Source organism: Drosophila mojavensis, unplaced genomic scaffold (genome assembly GCF_018153725.1).
Source record: "Drosophila mojavensis isolate 15081-1352.22 unplaced genomic scaffold, ASM1815372v1 contig_81, whole genome shotgun sequence".
NCBI lineage: Eukaryota > Metazoa > Arthropoda > Insecta > Diptera > Drosophilidae > Drosophila > Drosophila mojavensis.
The window spans coordinates 7316915-7334386 of record NW_025318907.1 but is presented as its reverse complement, the minus strand read 5'-3'; positions in this window follow the sequence as shown (position 1 = coordinate 7334386).

The window sequence follows — 17472 nt, the reverse complement described above, 5'->3', positions numbered from 1 at the left end:
GGGAAGTAACGCTTAACATCGGCAGGATTTGAATTGCACGGGTAATTTCAACTTGATGTGCATCGGCTCAGGCTCAGGCAACGGCGAGAACGAAAAAACTTCGTTTCAAGAGCGCCACGTTCAAAACAAAAATCGAAGCAGTGGCTAAAAATAGAAATACAATTCGAAGGCAATAGAACCATAACTCAATACAGATCGTGTTTCGTAGAATATGCTATTATGCTCTCAAGCTCTTATAGCTGCTGAGTCGAAAGACAGACAGACGAACAGGTCTACATCGACTCAGCTCGTCCTTCCGATGAAGAATATTTAAACGTTATGGGGTCTGCCACACCTCCTACTGCCTGTTATATACATTGAAAAGAAACATATCTCATCTGCAGTGGATTCAGGGCTTACATATGTAAATTTAGCAACACTGTGACAAAACTTTATTTCAAACTATATCAACTAAAACCTAAGAACACAATTTGATAAAGCTAGAGTCCTATGCCCTAACTGAGCTGACTAAGCGCCTCGTGCAATGTGTAAAACGATGCAACAGGGTGCAGATTGAGTGTTGAGTTCCTGTTGCCTCTGATCAATGATCAATATATACATAGATATGATTGGTTGATCAGTGAGCAGCTCTTCATTTCATGGGCCACGCCCACTTTCGTCAGATCATACATTTCAGTAGCTGCGCTACAAATTCAGACAGTTTGTTCCACTGTCCCGCTCACTCAAATTAGGCTCGCACGAGCGACAATCTAGAAAACAAAATTAAGCTATGGCCAGAATGAAGACAGAGAGAAAGAGGGGGGCGAGAGAGAGAGAGAGAGAGAGAGAGAGAACGGGAGAGAACGGGAGAGAGAGAGAGTCATAGAGAGTCGTACAATTAGTCGGGGGTCTTAATTGCTGCTGCTGCTTAAATGCAGTCCTGGCCTTTGCCTTTATTACCTGCCGCCATTTGTTGCTATTTGCAGTTTGCAGCTTGCAACTTGCAACTTGCAGCTTGCCGCTTTAGCCTTTAAGCCCGCCTACAGTTGCCACATACCGCAGCAGGTCGCAGGTCGCAGGTCGCAGCGGACTGCACCCACACAACCATTAACGTAGAATGGCACTTTCTTCTGCTTTTATATTTTGGTTTTTCATTTATTTTCTCCTTTTTTTAGATGGCTACACTTTATACACTTTGTTGAGTCTGGTTCGTGGTGCGGTGCTAAATGCTTGCCTGCTCGGCCATAGTTGTTGCTGGATTGTTAATATTATTTTATAATTTCTTTTATTGCCGCTGCATGGCCCCGGGAATGGCAGCCATACTGTTTAAAAACATCTCGGCCCAAGTGCTGCAAGTGTGCTGCCAACTGTTCAGCGAATGCAGCCATTGCCATAAATTGTTAGTGCCGGCTAAGGGGCGATTTAGCCATGTTAAGTTCATTTATGCAGCTGTGATAGACGTAACTGTGCGTGAAGGACATTCTCGGAAACATGTTTAAGGCTTTAAGGAAAACAGAAACTGAAACGCGTAGGGCAGCTCCAGTAGGGAGGGCCAGAGTATGAGCTACCCAAAGCCCGTACGATCCGCAATCTTAATAGGAAATCACATATTCATTAAAGTGGGAAATTTAAAAGTTGTAGAGAAATATAATTGAAAAGCGAAAGTAATTTAAATGCACTTAGATAGTAACACATGTACGTCAGATATGTGTATATAAAATTAATATTATATAAGAGATACATATTATGTATTAAATAAATATAATAAATAAAGATATAGCAGATGTAGTTTCAAAATATTTTGTTTTTTACGTTGAAAGAAAATTATATTGAATTATATTGAAAGAATGTTAAATTAAAGTTTTTAAATGTCATATCTTTAATATATTTTTCCAGAGTATTTTTCCTTTCAATTGGCCAAATATAATTAAGTTTTTCCCATTAAATTGTTTTCGATTATTTATCTATATTACTCAGAGATGAATGGGAAATAGTTATTTATTTATTTATTTATTTCAAAAGTTTATCTCTCGACAATATTTGTCCTCTTTTTATAGTCTTTGTATGTATACATTTGTATGTTAATTTAAAATATTATTCTATGTGCAAAAATAAAAATATTTTTCGAGGCCCTCTAACGTAATATGTCGACATATCTTGAAGCAGCTCAAAATAGCACTCAACACTCGAGCGAGTGGGTGCTCTTCAGCATTTGCTGCTGTCACAAGTGGCTGTCATGTTTATTGACATTTATTTGAGATGGCCTAGGAGAGGGAGCGGGCGCAGCGCGTGCGATTCTATTGACAAACTCGTAATTCAAATAGGCAGCAAACGTGCCGCGCAATTCAAAGCGTCAAGCGCGTCAAAATGTAAATTGGTAGCACAGAGTCTGGCAAGGGCCAGAGCATAGCGGGGCAGGGGACAGAGATATCTACGTGCTGCCTGTGGACAAATCAATTTGACAAAACGCAAAAATTTGTAATCAAGCAGTGTGTGTGTGTGTGAGTGTGGATATATATATGTTTGTGTGTGTGTGTGTGTATGCTTGTGAGTGTGTATGTGAGCACAAATTTTTGGCTATTGTGACAATGACAATGACGGCAAAGACAAAGACACCAGGCAGATAAAAATGCCAGCCGCAAGCTTAACAAGCAGACATTGAGGCAACTGGAGCAACTGAGGCGGATGGGGCCAGTCATTGTTTCCAGTTAAGCTGGCATCATAAGCCCCAGCCCAGCGGGGCGGGCTGTCGGGGGTCGGTCGGCCGTGGCATTGGCTGTGGGTACTGAGCACATTATGCGCTAAAGAGTTTAAACAGCTGTTGGCTGTGGCGCGTCTAACTGTCGCTCATTTTGCCCAACAAACATCACGAGAAAGGCCAGAGCGGAAGGGGCTGAGCGAGGGGATGTTACGGAGTCACTGCTTTGGCTTATCTACAGCACTTTGACAATTGCCATGGCGCGGTGCTCTGTTTAATTATGACATTAAATGCGAGTTCATTGTGTGAAGCTATGCGAGATTTTCGACTGCCCACAAAAGTATGCAACAGTTTTTTGCTGGCTTCGCCCTTGCTATTGCATGCAAATATTTTTGCCTGCTGTGTGTGTGTGACTGTGTGAGTGTGTTTGAATGCCAGCTGCTGCTGCACGTAAACATTTGTGCATGTGCGGAAATTATATGTTGTATTACAACAGTCAGACACTCACACACTCACACACACACACAGACAATCACTGAGCTGAGCTGAGAGCTAGCTGTTGAGCCTGACAAAGTCAGCAGAAAAAGCATTAATAGAAATTCATATTGTATGGGAAATGTGGTAAGCGGGCTGCCTACATAATAAACCCATTTCGTGCGGCTTTAAAATGCCATTTATGAAACATGTGCTAGCATTTATGCATATTAAATTAGTTAGATTGCCCCGGCACGAAAAATAAACTGGCAAAAGGCATCCAAAGTGCCACAATAAACTGACATAAACATAAACATACACAAGCTCGCACACACACACGCACACGGAGAGACTACGAGGGAGAGAGAGTGAGGGAGAGAGACACACACACACACTCACATAACGACTCCCATACAAATTCCAAAGTGCGAACCCTTTTTTATGGGGCAGCTCCTCCGACCTAACATTATGCACGCACAAATGGCGCTGGGCGCCGGGTTTGCAGCTGTTTTCGGGGGCGGCCATCAGCTTCATATTCACACACATTAACACGCCGAAATGCGCAATAATGAACCAGGCTTGGATATTCTTTATGCAAAATAAAATAAAACATTTTCCTACATCTATATTTAACATATTTTCCACATTAATAATATAATTTAGCCGATTTACTTGCGCTATTGATGACTTGATAACTTCTTTCATTTCTTAAATATTTTATCTTTCTTTATTCCTAAACTGCATTCTTTCACAGCAGGGATTAGATATTGTACTATAAAATCCTTACGTTCTTGGGAAGCATCTCATTCTAAAGCATTTTCCAGCCAGTTTTGTTTCTCTTTTCCTTTTTAATTTTTTTTTTTTTTTTTTTTTTTGCAAAGGGTTAAACTGAACAGAATATGTAAAATTACTAAAATGGAAATATTATATATGTATATGTATGTATAAAATAGTTGGGTCGCCTTTGTGTCGGACTTAAAAACGCATGTAGAAACTTTTCAAGTGTGAATTGCTCTTCATTTTTTGCAGCAGACACAAAACTCGTTTCGCCTCGCGCCCATTTCGTTGCCTACTTTTGTGCGCAGCAAAATGTAAGGCAGTTGGGTGAATGGGCACGAGTGTGTGTGAGTGTGGGGGCGTAAGTGAGTGTATGAGACGCAGTTGTAACAAAAAGAAGCATAAAATAAAATGGCAGCGCCAGAGATGTTTTATAAAAATTTATATGAGCATAATTTGTAAGAGACAAAAAAAAAGCGAACGAAGGAAAAAATATGTATGACATGACATGATATGTAAGGATATGCTGTGTGCCTATGTGCAGGAGCATGCCCAGAACAGACAAGCCAGCCGAGAGTGAAAGCAACAAGGAATTTCGATACAGCAGCATGCAGTACATGCACATGGAACCAGTAACAGAAAATCAAATTTAATAAAGCTCAACTGGAATAATTGTAAAATATTCGAGGTAGTTTTTCACATTCACTTTACAGACAATATTAGAAAATAACTAGATAAATTGTTGCAGCAATTTATATTACAATTAAAAAATGCATCTATGTATTTTAATATCCAATTTTAAAACAAGCAACAAATGTTTGTGGGGATAGAAGTGTGTGTTTATTATCTGAGTATATATATGTATATGAATATATGTTTGCATTTATGCTTGCTCTCTTACTAAACTTATGGAACAAAGTTTGTATTGTTGTAAAATTGAATTGTTTGTACATCTACGTTGATTGTTTTCATTTGATAGCAAACTTGAACACATCGATGGTCATTATATCAGGCCAAGCCCAAGGCTAATAACCAGCCGTACTGACATCGAGGCTTTCAGACAACAGCTAGATGACTCCATTCAATTGAATTTGTGTCTGAACTCCGGCGAAGACATCGAGAATGCGGTTGATAATCTCTCGGAGAACATACATATATAGAGCTGCTGCTACTACAACGCCGCTTAATCCTGCGCCTCGTCCCAATAATTATGGCATTGTTCTAACGAGAGAAGCCAAAGAACTCATCAGAACAAAAAGGCGCCTTCGTAGAAGAGCAATTCGATCCCAAGATCCTTGGGACCGCCTTTTGTGGAACCGGGTAGCAAGACAGCTACGTAACCTTTTAAGGGAACTCAGAAGCGATTTCTTCGAGCAAAAACTGGCTTCCATGGACTACACTATTGATGCAAACTATTCGTTATGGAAATGTACAAAATCACTCAAACGACAACCTTTTAGACAGGTACCTGTCCGATGCCCTAACGGCGAAGTTGCTAAATGCGAATTGGAACAGGCTAACGCATTCGGATGCCATCTAGAAGAACGTTTTACTCCATTTAGTTATGCTACGACGGAGCAGACCATGGAGATACAGCTATATTTGCAGACCCCCTTGCAGATGTCTCTGCCTATTGAGCCTATAAGGATTGAAGAAATTACCGAAGCGATCCAAATATTGCCGAAAAATAAAGCTCCCGGAATAGACAAGATTTGCAACGCAACGCTGAAGGCCTTACCTACAAGAGCGCTACTTTACATTGTACTAATCTTCAATGCCATCATCAGGCTCCAAGTGTTCCCAAGGCAATGGAAATTAGCTGCTATCTTGATGATCCACAAGCCTGGCAAGCCGGAAGAGGATCCAGAGTCATATCGGCCTATAAGTCTACTGCCCTCCTTGTCTAAACTATGGGAGAGGACCATTGCCAACCGCATTAACGCAATATTTAGACAATTCAATATCCTACCGGATCACCAATTTGGATTCCGGGAGGGACACAGCACAGTGGAACAGGTCCATAGACTGGTGAAACACATCTTGCAGGCTTTTGATGACTCTGAATACTCCAACGCTGTCTTTATCGACATGCAGCAAGCGTTTGATAAGGTGTGGCACGATGGATTACTGTACAAAATAAAAAACCTTCTACCTGCTCCGTACTATGGCCTCTTAAGATCTTATCTAGAAGACCGTGTGTTCCAAGTCAAGGTAAAAGATACACTCTCGTCCACATACCCTATGAGAGCAGGAGTGCCGCAGGGCAGTGTTCTTGGTCCGCTGCTGTTCTCCTTGTACACCTCTGATATACCTAGCCCGTCCTCTCAACATATGGATGCTCCCTCGAAAGCTGTCATTGCCACATATGCTGATGATATTGCCATCATCTATAACTCAAAAAACGTGGTTGAAGCAAGTACAGGACTACAGAGATATCTGGATACTCTCGCTGATTGGTGCAAGCGGTGGAATCTCAAAGTTAACCCGCTAAAAACATTGAACCCTTGCTTCACTCTAAAAAGGCTGGCAATGCATACCCCCCCAATCCAGATGTCGGGAGTAACCCTACAGCAACCTGCTCAGGTGAAATATCTTGGCATCACACTGGACAAGCGCCTCACCTTCGGTCCACACCTCAAAGCTACGGTGAAAAAATGTCGTCACAGACTGCAACAATTAAGATGGCTCACCAATAGAAAGAGCACCTTACCGCTGAGATGCAAAAGAGCTGTCTATGTGCACTGCATCCTACCAATATGGCTCTATGGAGTGCAAATCTGGGGGATCGCTGCAAAATCGAATTATAAAAGAGTGCAGGTTTTGCAGAACAGAGTGTTAAGGCAGATAACAAACTGTCCCTGGTACATACGCGGCTCAACACTGCATAGAGACCTCAAGCTGTCTACTGTCGAAGAACAAATAAATAAACACACAAGCAGATACTCAGACAGACTTGTACGACATCAAAGCCTACTCGCAAGAGGTCTAACACCTGCCAGACCCCTAAGACGACTTAAACGGCAGGGCTTTGCCAAAACAATGGGTATACAATAAATATTATTATTATTATTTTTCTTTTTTCTCAGTCCTCACAAATTGAGTGAGGTTTGGCTCTAATTTTATGTATATATATGTGTTGTTAAAGTACTATATGTGATTGTACAGTTTCTACACTTAATAAACCAAAATTCCAAAAAAAAAAAAAAAAAAAAAAAAAAAAAAAAGCAAACTTGAAATAAAATCACTTCCATTTGCATAGCACAAGGCATATATTGCCTTACTATGTGATTCTCAAAAAAAATGCGAGCTGGGCCAATATGTACGACTCACGATTAAATGAAAAAAAAAACTATTTTCACAAATATTACCAACACTGTAATCCTCTAAAACCTATTCTCTCTCTTTCTCTCTTTTTGTCTCCTGTTACCTTTCCTTCTCCCAGCCTCACTTTCCCCATTTCGATATCAAAATTGTAGAAGTAGCTGTTTTGACCAACCTGTTTACATCCTTCTAATATTTTCTCGCTCTGCTTGTCATGCAATTAAGATGCAAATTGTTTGCGCTTGAAATCAAATTCCATGCACTGGCAAAACAGAGAGCTTCGCTTCCTATTGCCATCTATCGTTGCTGTTGTTGCTGTTGCTGCTGCTGAAATGTCGTGCAAGTTTTCTAGTGAAGTGCACTACGTATGCAATCGACACATGTGTGCAACAAAACTCGTTAACACTTGAAAAGTTTCATGGCCCTGGGCAATTGTAATGCGCTCTACTTGGAACACAGCACAGCGAGCAAGGCGAAGGGCGGTGCTGCAGGAGTAGGAAATAAGGAGTAAGTAACGTAATGCTGCTAAAAACACTTAAGCAAAATCTTGTAAGCAGAAAATAACTCAGAATGTGTGCAAGTGTGTGGCCTCTGGCATAAGCAGCCTGAGTTTTTGTGGGAGTAGTGTGTGTGTGTATGTGTGTGTGTTTGTGGGGATCACCTTGACTAGAGTTTGCCTGAAAACAAGCAAAGTTCAAGTACGTGACAGCTGTAAGTAAAGTGTTGTCTATATACATTTAAGTGGTTCTCCTGCGGTGCTGTGCCGTGTTTGAAAATCAAACCATGAGCTTCGTGGCTTAATGGCAGTTAATTGGAAAAGCCCAACTTCAAGGGAAAGTCTCTAGCAAGTTTCATGGGAAAGACCCCAATGTAGATCGAATTGCCTAAAGAATTGTCTTCTGTGCAACAAGGTTACTTAAAAGGAGTTGTAGGCCTCGCAGATGGTGGTCTCCAACTAGGTGATGCCCTAAACCACAACCGATCCGCGCTTTGAAACATACAACATAACTTGTCTATATATATATAAAAAAAAAAAAAAAAAAAAAGTAAGAAGGCTCTAGTCGAGACTGCTCGACTAGGACATACCCTGAACCCTCTAAGCTGATATTCTAATCATTCTTCACTTCTTCTATGCACACATACATACACATGCATCCAGACGCACGTATAACAACGCGCTCTGCTAACGGCGCAGTAAGCAGCGACTGCGCTTGGGCAGCGCTGCAATGTGGGCAATCTTATACGAATTTATTTGTTGAATAATTTAATTTCTAGACGTACAATCTTAATGGAACTTTCAATTTAATCATAATGTTTAAATGTATGTACATTCTAAAGAACAAGTCTCTAGTACTTGAAATGCGTTTTTTACAAATTGGCGGCGAAGAGGGCGTGGTATCCAAAATCTATAAATTACAAAATGTTTGTATTCATCATAAGTATATACACAGTAAATCTCCAGATTTAATAGTATTCCAATGAGGCTGAAAAAACAGAATCAATTTTTCGATTATTCTCGATAAAAAAGTTATCAGATGATTTATCGAAAAAATAAGACAAACTCGTACTGCGTATGGTATACACGAGTATGCATGAAGGAAAGGGCTATATCGACTCAGCTCCCCATCCTGATCAAGAATATATATACTTTATGGGGTCTGCCACGCCTCTTTCTGCCTGTTACAAACTTACATTATACCCTGATTTCCCATTTTCAATGGGTTCAGGGTATAATATGTGTGCTCATATTTACCAAAAATGCTAACATCTTGCGTTGCTTGCTGTTCTATTGATTAAATGGATTTATTCCTAGCTGAATAACTTGATTTTGACTAAATAGGTTTTATTAAAAATGTTCAGTATATAATCAATATATTCCTTTTAATATTTGTCTAATTTGAAAAATAAAAACTCTTTCCCGCAATGCCTTTATTTTCAACTGGACTAGAATTTTAAGTTAAGAGACCATGCTTTCAGATAATTCAAAGAGCTGCAATGGAAAGGAATCATTTCAGCATATATAAAATTAATAAAATTAGAAACTCGTCCCATAAAAATAAATATTGTTATTTCGGTTGGGGAACTTTTATGATATCCTGTAAGCAGTTCGATCTTTGCTGGCTGCGTGCTTGGGAACAGTTGTGAAAGTTCTTCGGCCACAGGAAATAGACAGTTGAATTGTCGAGGAACTTTTTACGAGCTGCCTCCCGATTACCAGCTAGCGGACTCATTTTTATGCCAGGCCTGAGGTCTGAACTCTGAACTTGGTGTCAAATGTAAATGTCAAACAGACAAGGAGGCTGAGCACTGGTGCTTCCGTTGGACTGTCGGTCGGTCTGGCTTGTGCCGGCTACCACTAATTTCATTGACTTGCACACACACACACACACACACGTACATAGAGACTAGAGAGAGTTGCACGCACACGCCAGAGGGGACACGCACGCACTGCTCAAAGTTGAGCTGCTGCAGCGCGGAGGAGAAGTCATCTCTCAAGTTGATTGCCATCAGCTGTGAGTGTAGCCAAAAGGAACTGAGCTCAACTTTGGCTTGGCAATGCTTATAATTAGAAACTTTATTATTTGTTTAACTTGGCCCGCAGCTGCTGCATAATTGACACACGCGTGGCAAACTCTCGCTGCAGACTTGCCACATAAACTGCCAAAACTGTGCAGCAATTATCGATGAGTGAAGTAAAGGAGTGATAAAGCGACGACAATGAGAATGGGAATGAGAATGAGATAGGGATAAAGGGAGTGAGAGAGAGGCAGTGCGAGGTGGACAGAAATATGAATAGCCAACAGTTTGACAGCCACTGGCTGAGCAAAGACCTTCCCAAAGCCACTTTAAAGATTCTTTTAAAATGTAAATTTAATGATTAAACTTTGATGAGACCGGCGCACGTTTGCTAATTCGCAAATTCATGAATATAAATTGCTTTTCAAATGCCATATAAAATAATCAAATATGCAAATTTTTGCCCGTATGCGTAACGTAACCAACACCCATAACAATCCCATACACAAACACACACACACACACAGTCACTTTCACACCAAAAAATTGTTATTAGAATTGTTTAATACCGACACAAGCTGCAGCTGCATGGGACACCCTCACACAACTCTATTCTGACAAACTCCTACAGAGACCAGCTGGATGCCAGATCCTTTTTTGGATGGCAACAGTTGCTCAGCCCTCGCCAGGCTCCCAGGCTGCTGTAAACAATGACCGGCAGAGCCCAAAGTCAAATGCAGTTAAGGGACATGGACAAGCCGCAAACTGCACAACAGAACCAAAAACCAAAGCCAAGTGTCCAACACTGAACAGCAGTTCGCACACTGAAGACGGGACAGTCGAAAAGTTAAATCGAACCTATTATGCTCTATAAGTTTCCAACAAATACTTCCACATCCCGCAGATACTTTTGTTACCACAAATGGTCATGTGGTCATGTGGAATTCGTTACTTTACAAACTGTTTTGTTCCTTAAAATATTTGAGAACGTTGCAGATAATTTAGCCCGATAAATAGCAAAGATAGTTTTTGTATGGCCAAGTATGGCCAACTATGGCAGAACAAGTTTTTGATTCCTTCTGGGAAATTTAAATATAGCATAAATATTAATATATAATAAACGACAGATACTTTCAAGTATAATACAAAATTATTTTCCATTTCAGAAATATCAAAATGAGCTTTGTATCTCTTAAATGCCCATACAGTATAATATGTATATCAATAGCTATGTATATAATAGCTTACAATTTTTTATAGTCTCTGAGTACTAAACATCGTTGCATCTTGATATACACAAATGCATTAAATATATTTGAGATACTTCTAAATAAAACACAGATTTTGTATCTATCTATTTATTAGACAACCTCATTAAATATATGTGAGATACATCTCAATAAAATTAAAATTTATTTATTTATCAATTTATTGGACAGGCAATAGGGCTATAAAATTAAAAACTTAAAGCTTAAGCTCTGGCTCTTAGGCCCTTATGCTCAACAAATTCAAAGAACTTTTTACGATCCATTCGAATAACTTTTGTATTGTGGTTAAGAACAGGTTCTAATATACCCTCTTTTTCTGTTTCATTGCCTACTAGGTAAAATAACCAAAAACTGAAGTTCTTTCGGCATGTATTGTTGTGCTGCTGGATGGGAACTGAGAGCTGAAAGCTGGGAAATGGCAGCTGGGGGATAGGAGTTGGGAGCTGGAAGTTGGAGCTGGGAGCTGGGAGCTGGTTAGTTCCGCATGCAAATGGCATATCAAAAAGTGCAAAAGGATTGCGTAAAATCAACGCGACATGCGGCAGGACAAATAAAGTGCATAAATTTATCAAAAATGACGGAAAAGAAGTAGAAGAGAGAGAGAGATAGATGGAGAGCGAGAGAGAGAGAGAGAGAAAGACTTTGGTCAATATGTGGCACACGACATGGACGTGGCGAACGTGGACAATCGATGCTGATGATGATTAGATTGCTGATGCTGCAGGCAAAAGTTGAAGCTTAATACGGGGTTGGCTCAAGTGGACATATTATAACGGTTATATGCAAGCGGCTGGCGCGGAGCGGAGCGGACTCGGCATTAGCATACGATATGTGGGCAGTCGGGCGATTGGCCATGTTGTTGGCTTATGCACATCTCTGCTGTCTGCCATGCAGCGTTTCAAACGATCAAAGTCTCAAATATGCAGACACGCTGGAATTTTGTTGTTGTGGAGATACATCGAGTTGTTGTAACTGCTGTTGTTGCTGTTGCTGTTGCTGTTGTTGTTGCTGTTGCTGTTGCTGCAGCTGCAGTTGTTGCTGCTGTTGTCTAGTTAACCCCATATAAAGGCCATATTACTATATTTTGTTCACTCTGTGCATATGGCTGTGTGTGTGTCTATGTGTCTGTGCTTGAGTGGGTGTCAATTACAGAAACGCTTTTGAACGTGTAAACAACAAAAGGATTTGGGTGGCTGAATCAAGGAGCTCAAAGAGTATACAGAGAGAATACTTTATAGTCGAATTTGCTGTTGAGGACTTGAAGCTTATGCATATAATTGAATATTGAGAGCAGATAAATAAGTAATTTCTAAAAAGTTTTCAATTCCAATTTTTCGGCTTTTCTCGCTGAACAAAACAATTTAGGCATTGTGAAAATATTCAACTCGGGCATTCGCAGTGCGTCGCTATAATTTAATTAAAATATAATAAATGCATAATGTAATTAAAAAGAAGGAATTAGTTACGATTTTTAGCCTACTAAATTATTGAACAATTTATTTGCGTGCTCCAAAATTAAATGTAAATACAACTAGTTTTCGCCCAATTTTCCTCAATTCATTTCCCAATTTCTAAAGCTTCATTATGCATGCTCTTCGATATGCAGTTCATTAGTTACCTTTACACACACACCCACCCACACACACACACACATACACACACGCAGCTAAACTGTTGTGAGCGATTGCAATTTGTGTGGCTTTAACTTTAATGAAATTGTGTTTGCAGCTTTGCATACGATTTGCCTTTTGGCTGCAGATGCGAATGCGAATGCGGATGCGGATGCGGATGTGACTGCGGATGCGGTTGCATTGTCGGCATCCGATTTGGGATCGGTAAATTAAAATTTATACCATATGCTTAAAGTGCTTAACAATGCAAGCGATTCACAATGCGGCAAATTTGTTGTGGAATCATCAAATTTAATTTCTAAACAAATTAATGTTGACAAAAGTTGGCGAAATGCAATTTGCGCAAATAAGTCGTAATTTGGTCAGGCAAATTGCACAAAATACGACAAGATATGTGTGCTTAGTCCACACACGCCCATACAGTATAGAATGTATTGTGAATTTATTGCCAGAGCGAGATGGGGCGCGTGCTGTGCGAGCGAGAGGTATCAACTACAGTTGCAGCTGCTGATTTGTCGCTGCCAGCAATTTCACGTTCATTCACCACTGCGCGTTACGGCCCCACAACAACAACAACAACAATGACAAGTATAACAACAACTGACATAAGGACATGGCATTGCATTCCCATCTTCCGGCCAAATCATATGCAAATGCATGCGTATGACATTTCGGTTCGAATTTTATTGCCCGCCCGGTTGCTAAATTATTTAGAGCCTGATTCCTGCTGCCATGACGAGTCATGCATTTTGAGTTTAGCCCACACCAACACACACACACACACACACACACACAGACACTTGGTAAGTCTTAGTTGCTCTGTCGTCTTTCAATTTGACATAAAACCTTTTTGGGCTTTTACTCATATGACGTTTTATGCAAAGTGCTCGCGTGTGTGTGTGTGTGTGCGCGTGCCTGCACGTGGGCGTATTTCACGCCTTTTGCCACCGCACATCAAAACAAGCACAGGCCAAAGTGGCACCCAACCACCCGCAACAAATGAGCCGAATGTCTTCGTCTTTTATGTGCCACGCAGGCGAGCGTAAAAAAGCAAAACAACAAAAAGGTAAAACGAGAAATTCATTAAATTTCAAATCCTTTTTTGGGTATCATCAGAAGTCGCAAAAGCTTTTATTAGATTGTGCCCAAAAACAAATTCAATACACATACACATGCCCGTGCATGTATGCGCCGTAAAACCAAGCCATTCCGTTTGCTCAGCTCATTATATCGATGTGCCTGATCGAATGGACGGGATGTAATTTTGAAAGGATACGTCGATTAGCTAAGTGGATTTTAAGCAGGGCAAACAGAATATACGAAGCTGTTGCTACTCTCTCGAATTATTACATTTGCGATTCTGATTAACACTCAGTTAACCAACACTGACAGTAAACTGAATGCCTAACTTCATTTATAATGGAAAGATTGGAAAGAAATGCGAATAGCTGCAAGCTGATTCATATGCAGTTAAGCAACACTGGCCAAGGATAAAAAACTGAAGAGCTTTAAGCTACACTTCAGCCTTTACGGAAAATGTAATGAACAATTGGAAAAAGAAATCCGATTTGGTAGATGGACATGAGAAATTCCGCAATGAAATAAGAACAAAGGCAATAATGAGTCGGATTCCCACTCAGTTAACCAACACTGGCTGCGAGCAAAAAACTCCAAAGCTCGGAGCTACATCTCAATTGGAAGTAGAAATCCGATTGAAGTAGATAAGTTGCATTTACTAAATGGATTCATAACCAACACTGGCTGGTGGACTAACTCGAACACTTAAATGAATAAGTACTGAGAGCCGAAGAACTAAGAGAATAAAAATGTAAGGAACGAAGTAAGAATAGATTCATTAAACCAACAGGTAAGAAATTGTAATGAAAAATTGTCAGTAGAAATCCGATAAACTATAACTAATAGTTACATTGACGAAACGGATTCATAGCCAACACTGCACTAAGGAAATCTTAACTGGAAACCTAAAAGCTACACATATTTTATTTTACGAAAAGCGGAATTGAAATCAGAGAGCCGAATAATTAAGTAGATTTTAAACAGTATGGAATTAAACAAGAATGGATTCATAAACAAAACTGATTCGTGGTGCACCCAAAGTCATCCATAAACAATGTTGAAATTCGAGCTATAAACAGTTGATATCCAGCATATTTAAAGCAAGACTCGCATTAACGAGACGGACTTACACTCGCTTATTAATAATGACTGCAAGTCTATTTAAAATCTTATCTGCTAACTGCTGTCCTCACACGCAGTCCAGTTCATGCTTTTCAAATAAACATGACAGCTTTTTTTTTTAATGAATTCAATACGCTTGATTGCAATCTGCTTTTAATTATGAAAAATGTTTGTCTAGAACATTTGAAGTATTCAACTGCTTATCTGATGTGCATTTGCTCAAAAGCTGACACAGTCGCCAGCCTCGGACTATTCATAACTACGAATGTGCGAGTGAGTCTGTATGTGTGTGTAAGTTCTGTGCCAGACATTCTCATATACATGTGTGTGTGTGTGCGTTATAAAAGGCTCGTTAGTTAACTGACGTGGAAATTTTTAGACGGTAAAATGTGAGATATGGCTAAGAGAGAGAAAATAAAAAACAGAAAAGAGCAGGGAGCTCAACTCAGCAGAGGAGATAAGAAAATTTATGTGCGCATAAAAGGCAACAGTTTTGGTATTTTTTTAATACCAGCAGCAGACATTGTTGCAGCTTTAAAAATGAGAAGCAAAAAGTTGAAGGATGAGCAGCAAATACTCAATTTACATAGAGATGGCCTTTCCGAAATGTAATTAAAATGGGCCAAACAAGCAAGCGACTGTCAAAAGTCAGTAGCTGAGGGAACAGTTGACGTCCATTGTCCATTTGACTGTCCGGCCGTCCACACGTCCAGCTGCCCGCAAATTGACAGCTGGGCATGGGCATAGACCATAGGCAAGGATGGACACACACAGAGAGAGTGAGACAGAGAGAGAGAGACAGAAACACATATGTACGTTCGCACACAATAATTTACTACGTAATGGACAGAGGACTCAGACAGATGCTAGACAACAGCTCCAGTTGCTGCCGTGCTGTTCATTAACAAGAACATAAGCTGCCAGACTACAGACTACTGCCGGCAGTCGGGCAGCCTTACAGCTGGGTAAGTTATGGCTCGAAACGGTGTCTGGGTACATCATAAATGCAGCAGGATACATCAGCCAGCGAGGCTGAGAGAGATCATATTTCCAAAGTTCAAGCTGCATTTCGAATGCTATTAAAATAGCTTTCAATAATGAGACGAGCCTCTGCAGCGTGAGTGTGTGTATGTATGTGTGTGTGTGTGTGGCATTGTTGGAAGTTTGTGCAACAAATTAGTGCCAAGTTGGCACTTAGTTTGCCTCATCGGCTCACACAAGGCCAGGCAAATATCCGGTGCGGAAATTGCAGCGAGACACGTGATCAAGGAACAGGCATGCACCAAGCCGAGCAGCCAAAGGGACGAGACGCGTTCTGGACAGACAGAAAGACAGACAGACAGACAGACAGAGAGACAGACAGATAGACAGACTATCACTATGCATGGCTCTGCTGTCTATGAGTTCCGCTTGCCAGACATATAAATCTTCATTTTGCTTCAACTTTGCACCGCAAGTTTTGCGGCCCAGCGAAAAGTTAACTTCGAGCAGACACCAAATTAACAGCTGCTGCTGCTCCTCTAATTGTTGTTGTTGCTGGCGGGTTGTATAAATAGAAATTGTTACTTCTGCTATGATTCCTTTTTACTAGTGCAATTGCTGCTGTTGTTGTTGCTGCATCTGCAGTTGCTATTGTGTCTATTACTTGTTGTAGTTCTGCTGCAATTGTTGTTGCTGCCGATGCTGATGTTCGCATAGCTCTCGTTGAAGTTGCTGTTGCTTGTGCCACTGCTACAGCTTCTGTTATAACTGTTGCTGTTACTGTTGGTGCTGTTGCTGTTGGCGTTATTGCTGCTGTTATTGTGGCTGCTGCCAATGCCGTTGCTGTAACAATTGCTGTTCTTGTTGTTATTCATAATGCTGTTGCTGTAGCCGATGGCCTTGCTCAAACTGTTACTGTTAATGTTACTGTTGTTGATACTGTTTCTGTTGTTGGTATTGCTGTTACTGTTATGTTAGTATTCATGTTTCTATTGTTGCATCTTTTCCACTACTGTTGCCATTGCTGCTGTTATTCCTGTAGCTGATTCACCTGCTGTTGCTGCTGTTCTTCGAGAGAAACAGTAACACTCTTTAAATAACTGTAGTTGATACTGTTACTGCTGTTGCTGTTACTGTTGATATTATTTATGTTACTATTGTTGTTACCATAGCTGTTGTTATTCCTGTATCTTCTGTTGCTGTAGTTCTCAAGTTGTTGTTGTATTTCTGTAGCAGTAGATGTTGGTGTGTATATATCTGTATTATTTCTGTTGCTGTACTGCTCCTATTTCTAATGCTGTAGCTGTTGCTGTTACCAATTTGTATTCAAATTGTTGCTTTTCCAGTATCTTATACAGCAGATGCTGAGGCCGCTCTAATTGATATTATTGTGTCCGCTACTTTTGTTGTATCTTCTAATACTACTAGTGATGTTGCTGCATTTTGTTTTTATATTTTATTTTTTACATATAGCTTTTATTTGATTTTTTTTTTTTTTTTTTTTCAATATATTGATATTGTAACTTCTTTCTATGTTTTTTGGCTGCTTCTGCTCCATTTGCTGCACCCGATTATGTATCGCTGCTGCTGCTGCTGTTTCTCTTACAGTTTCCATTGCAGGTGTTTT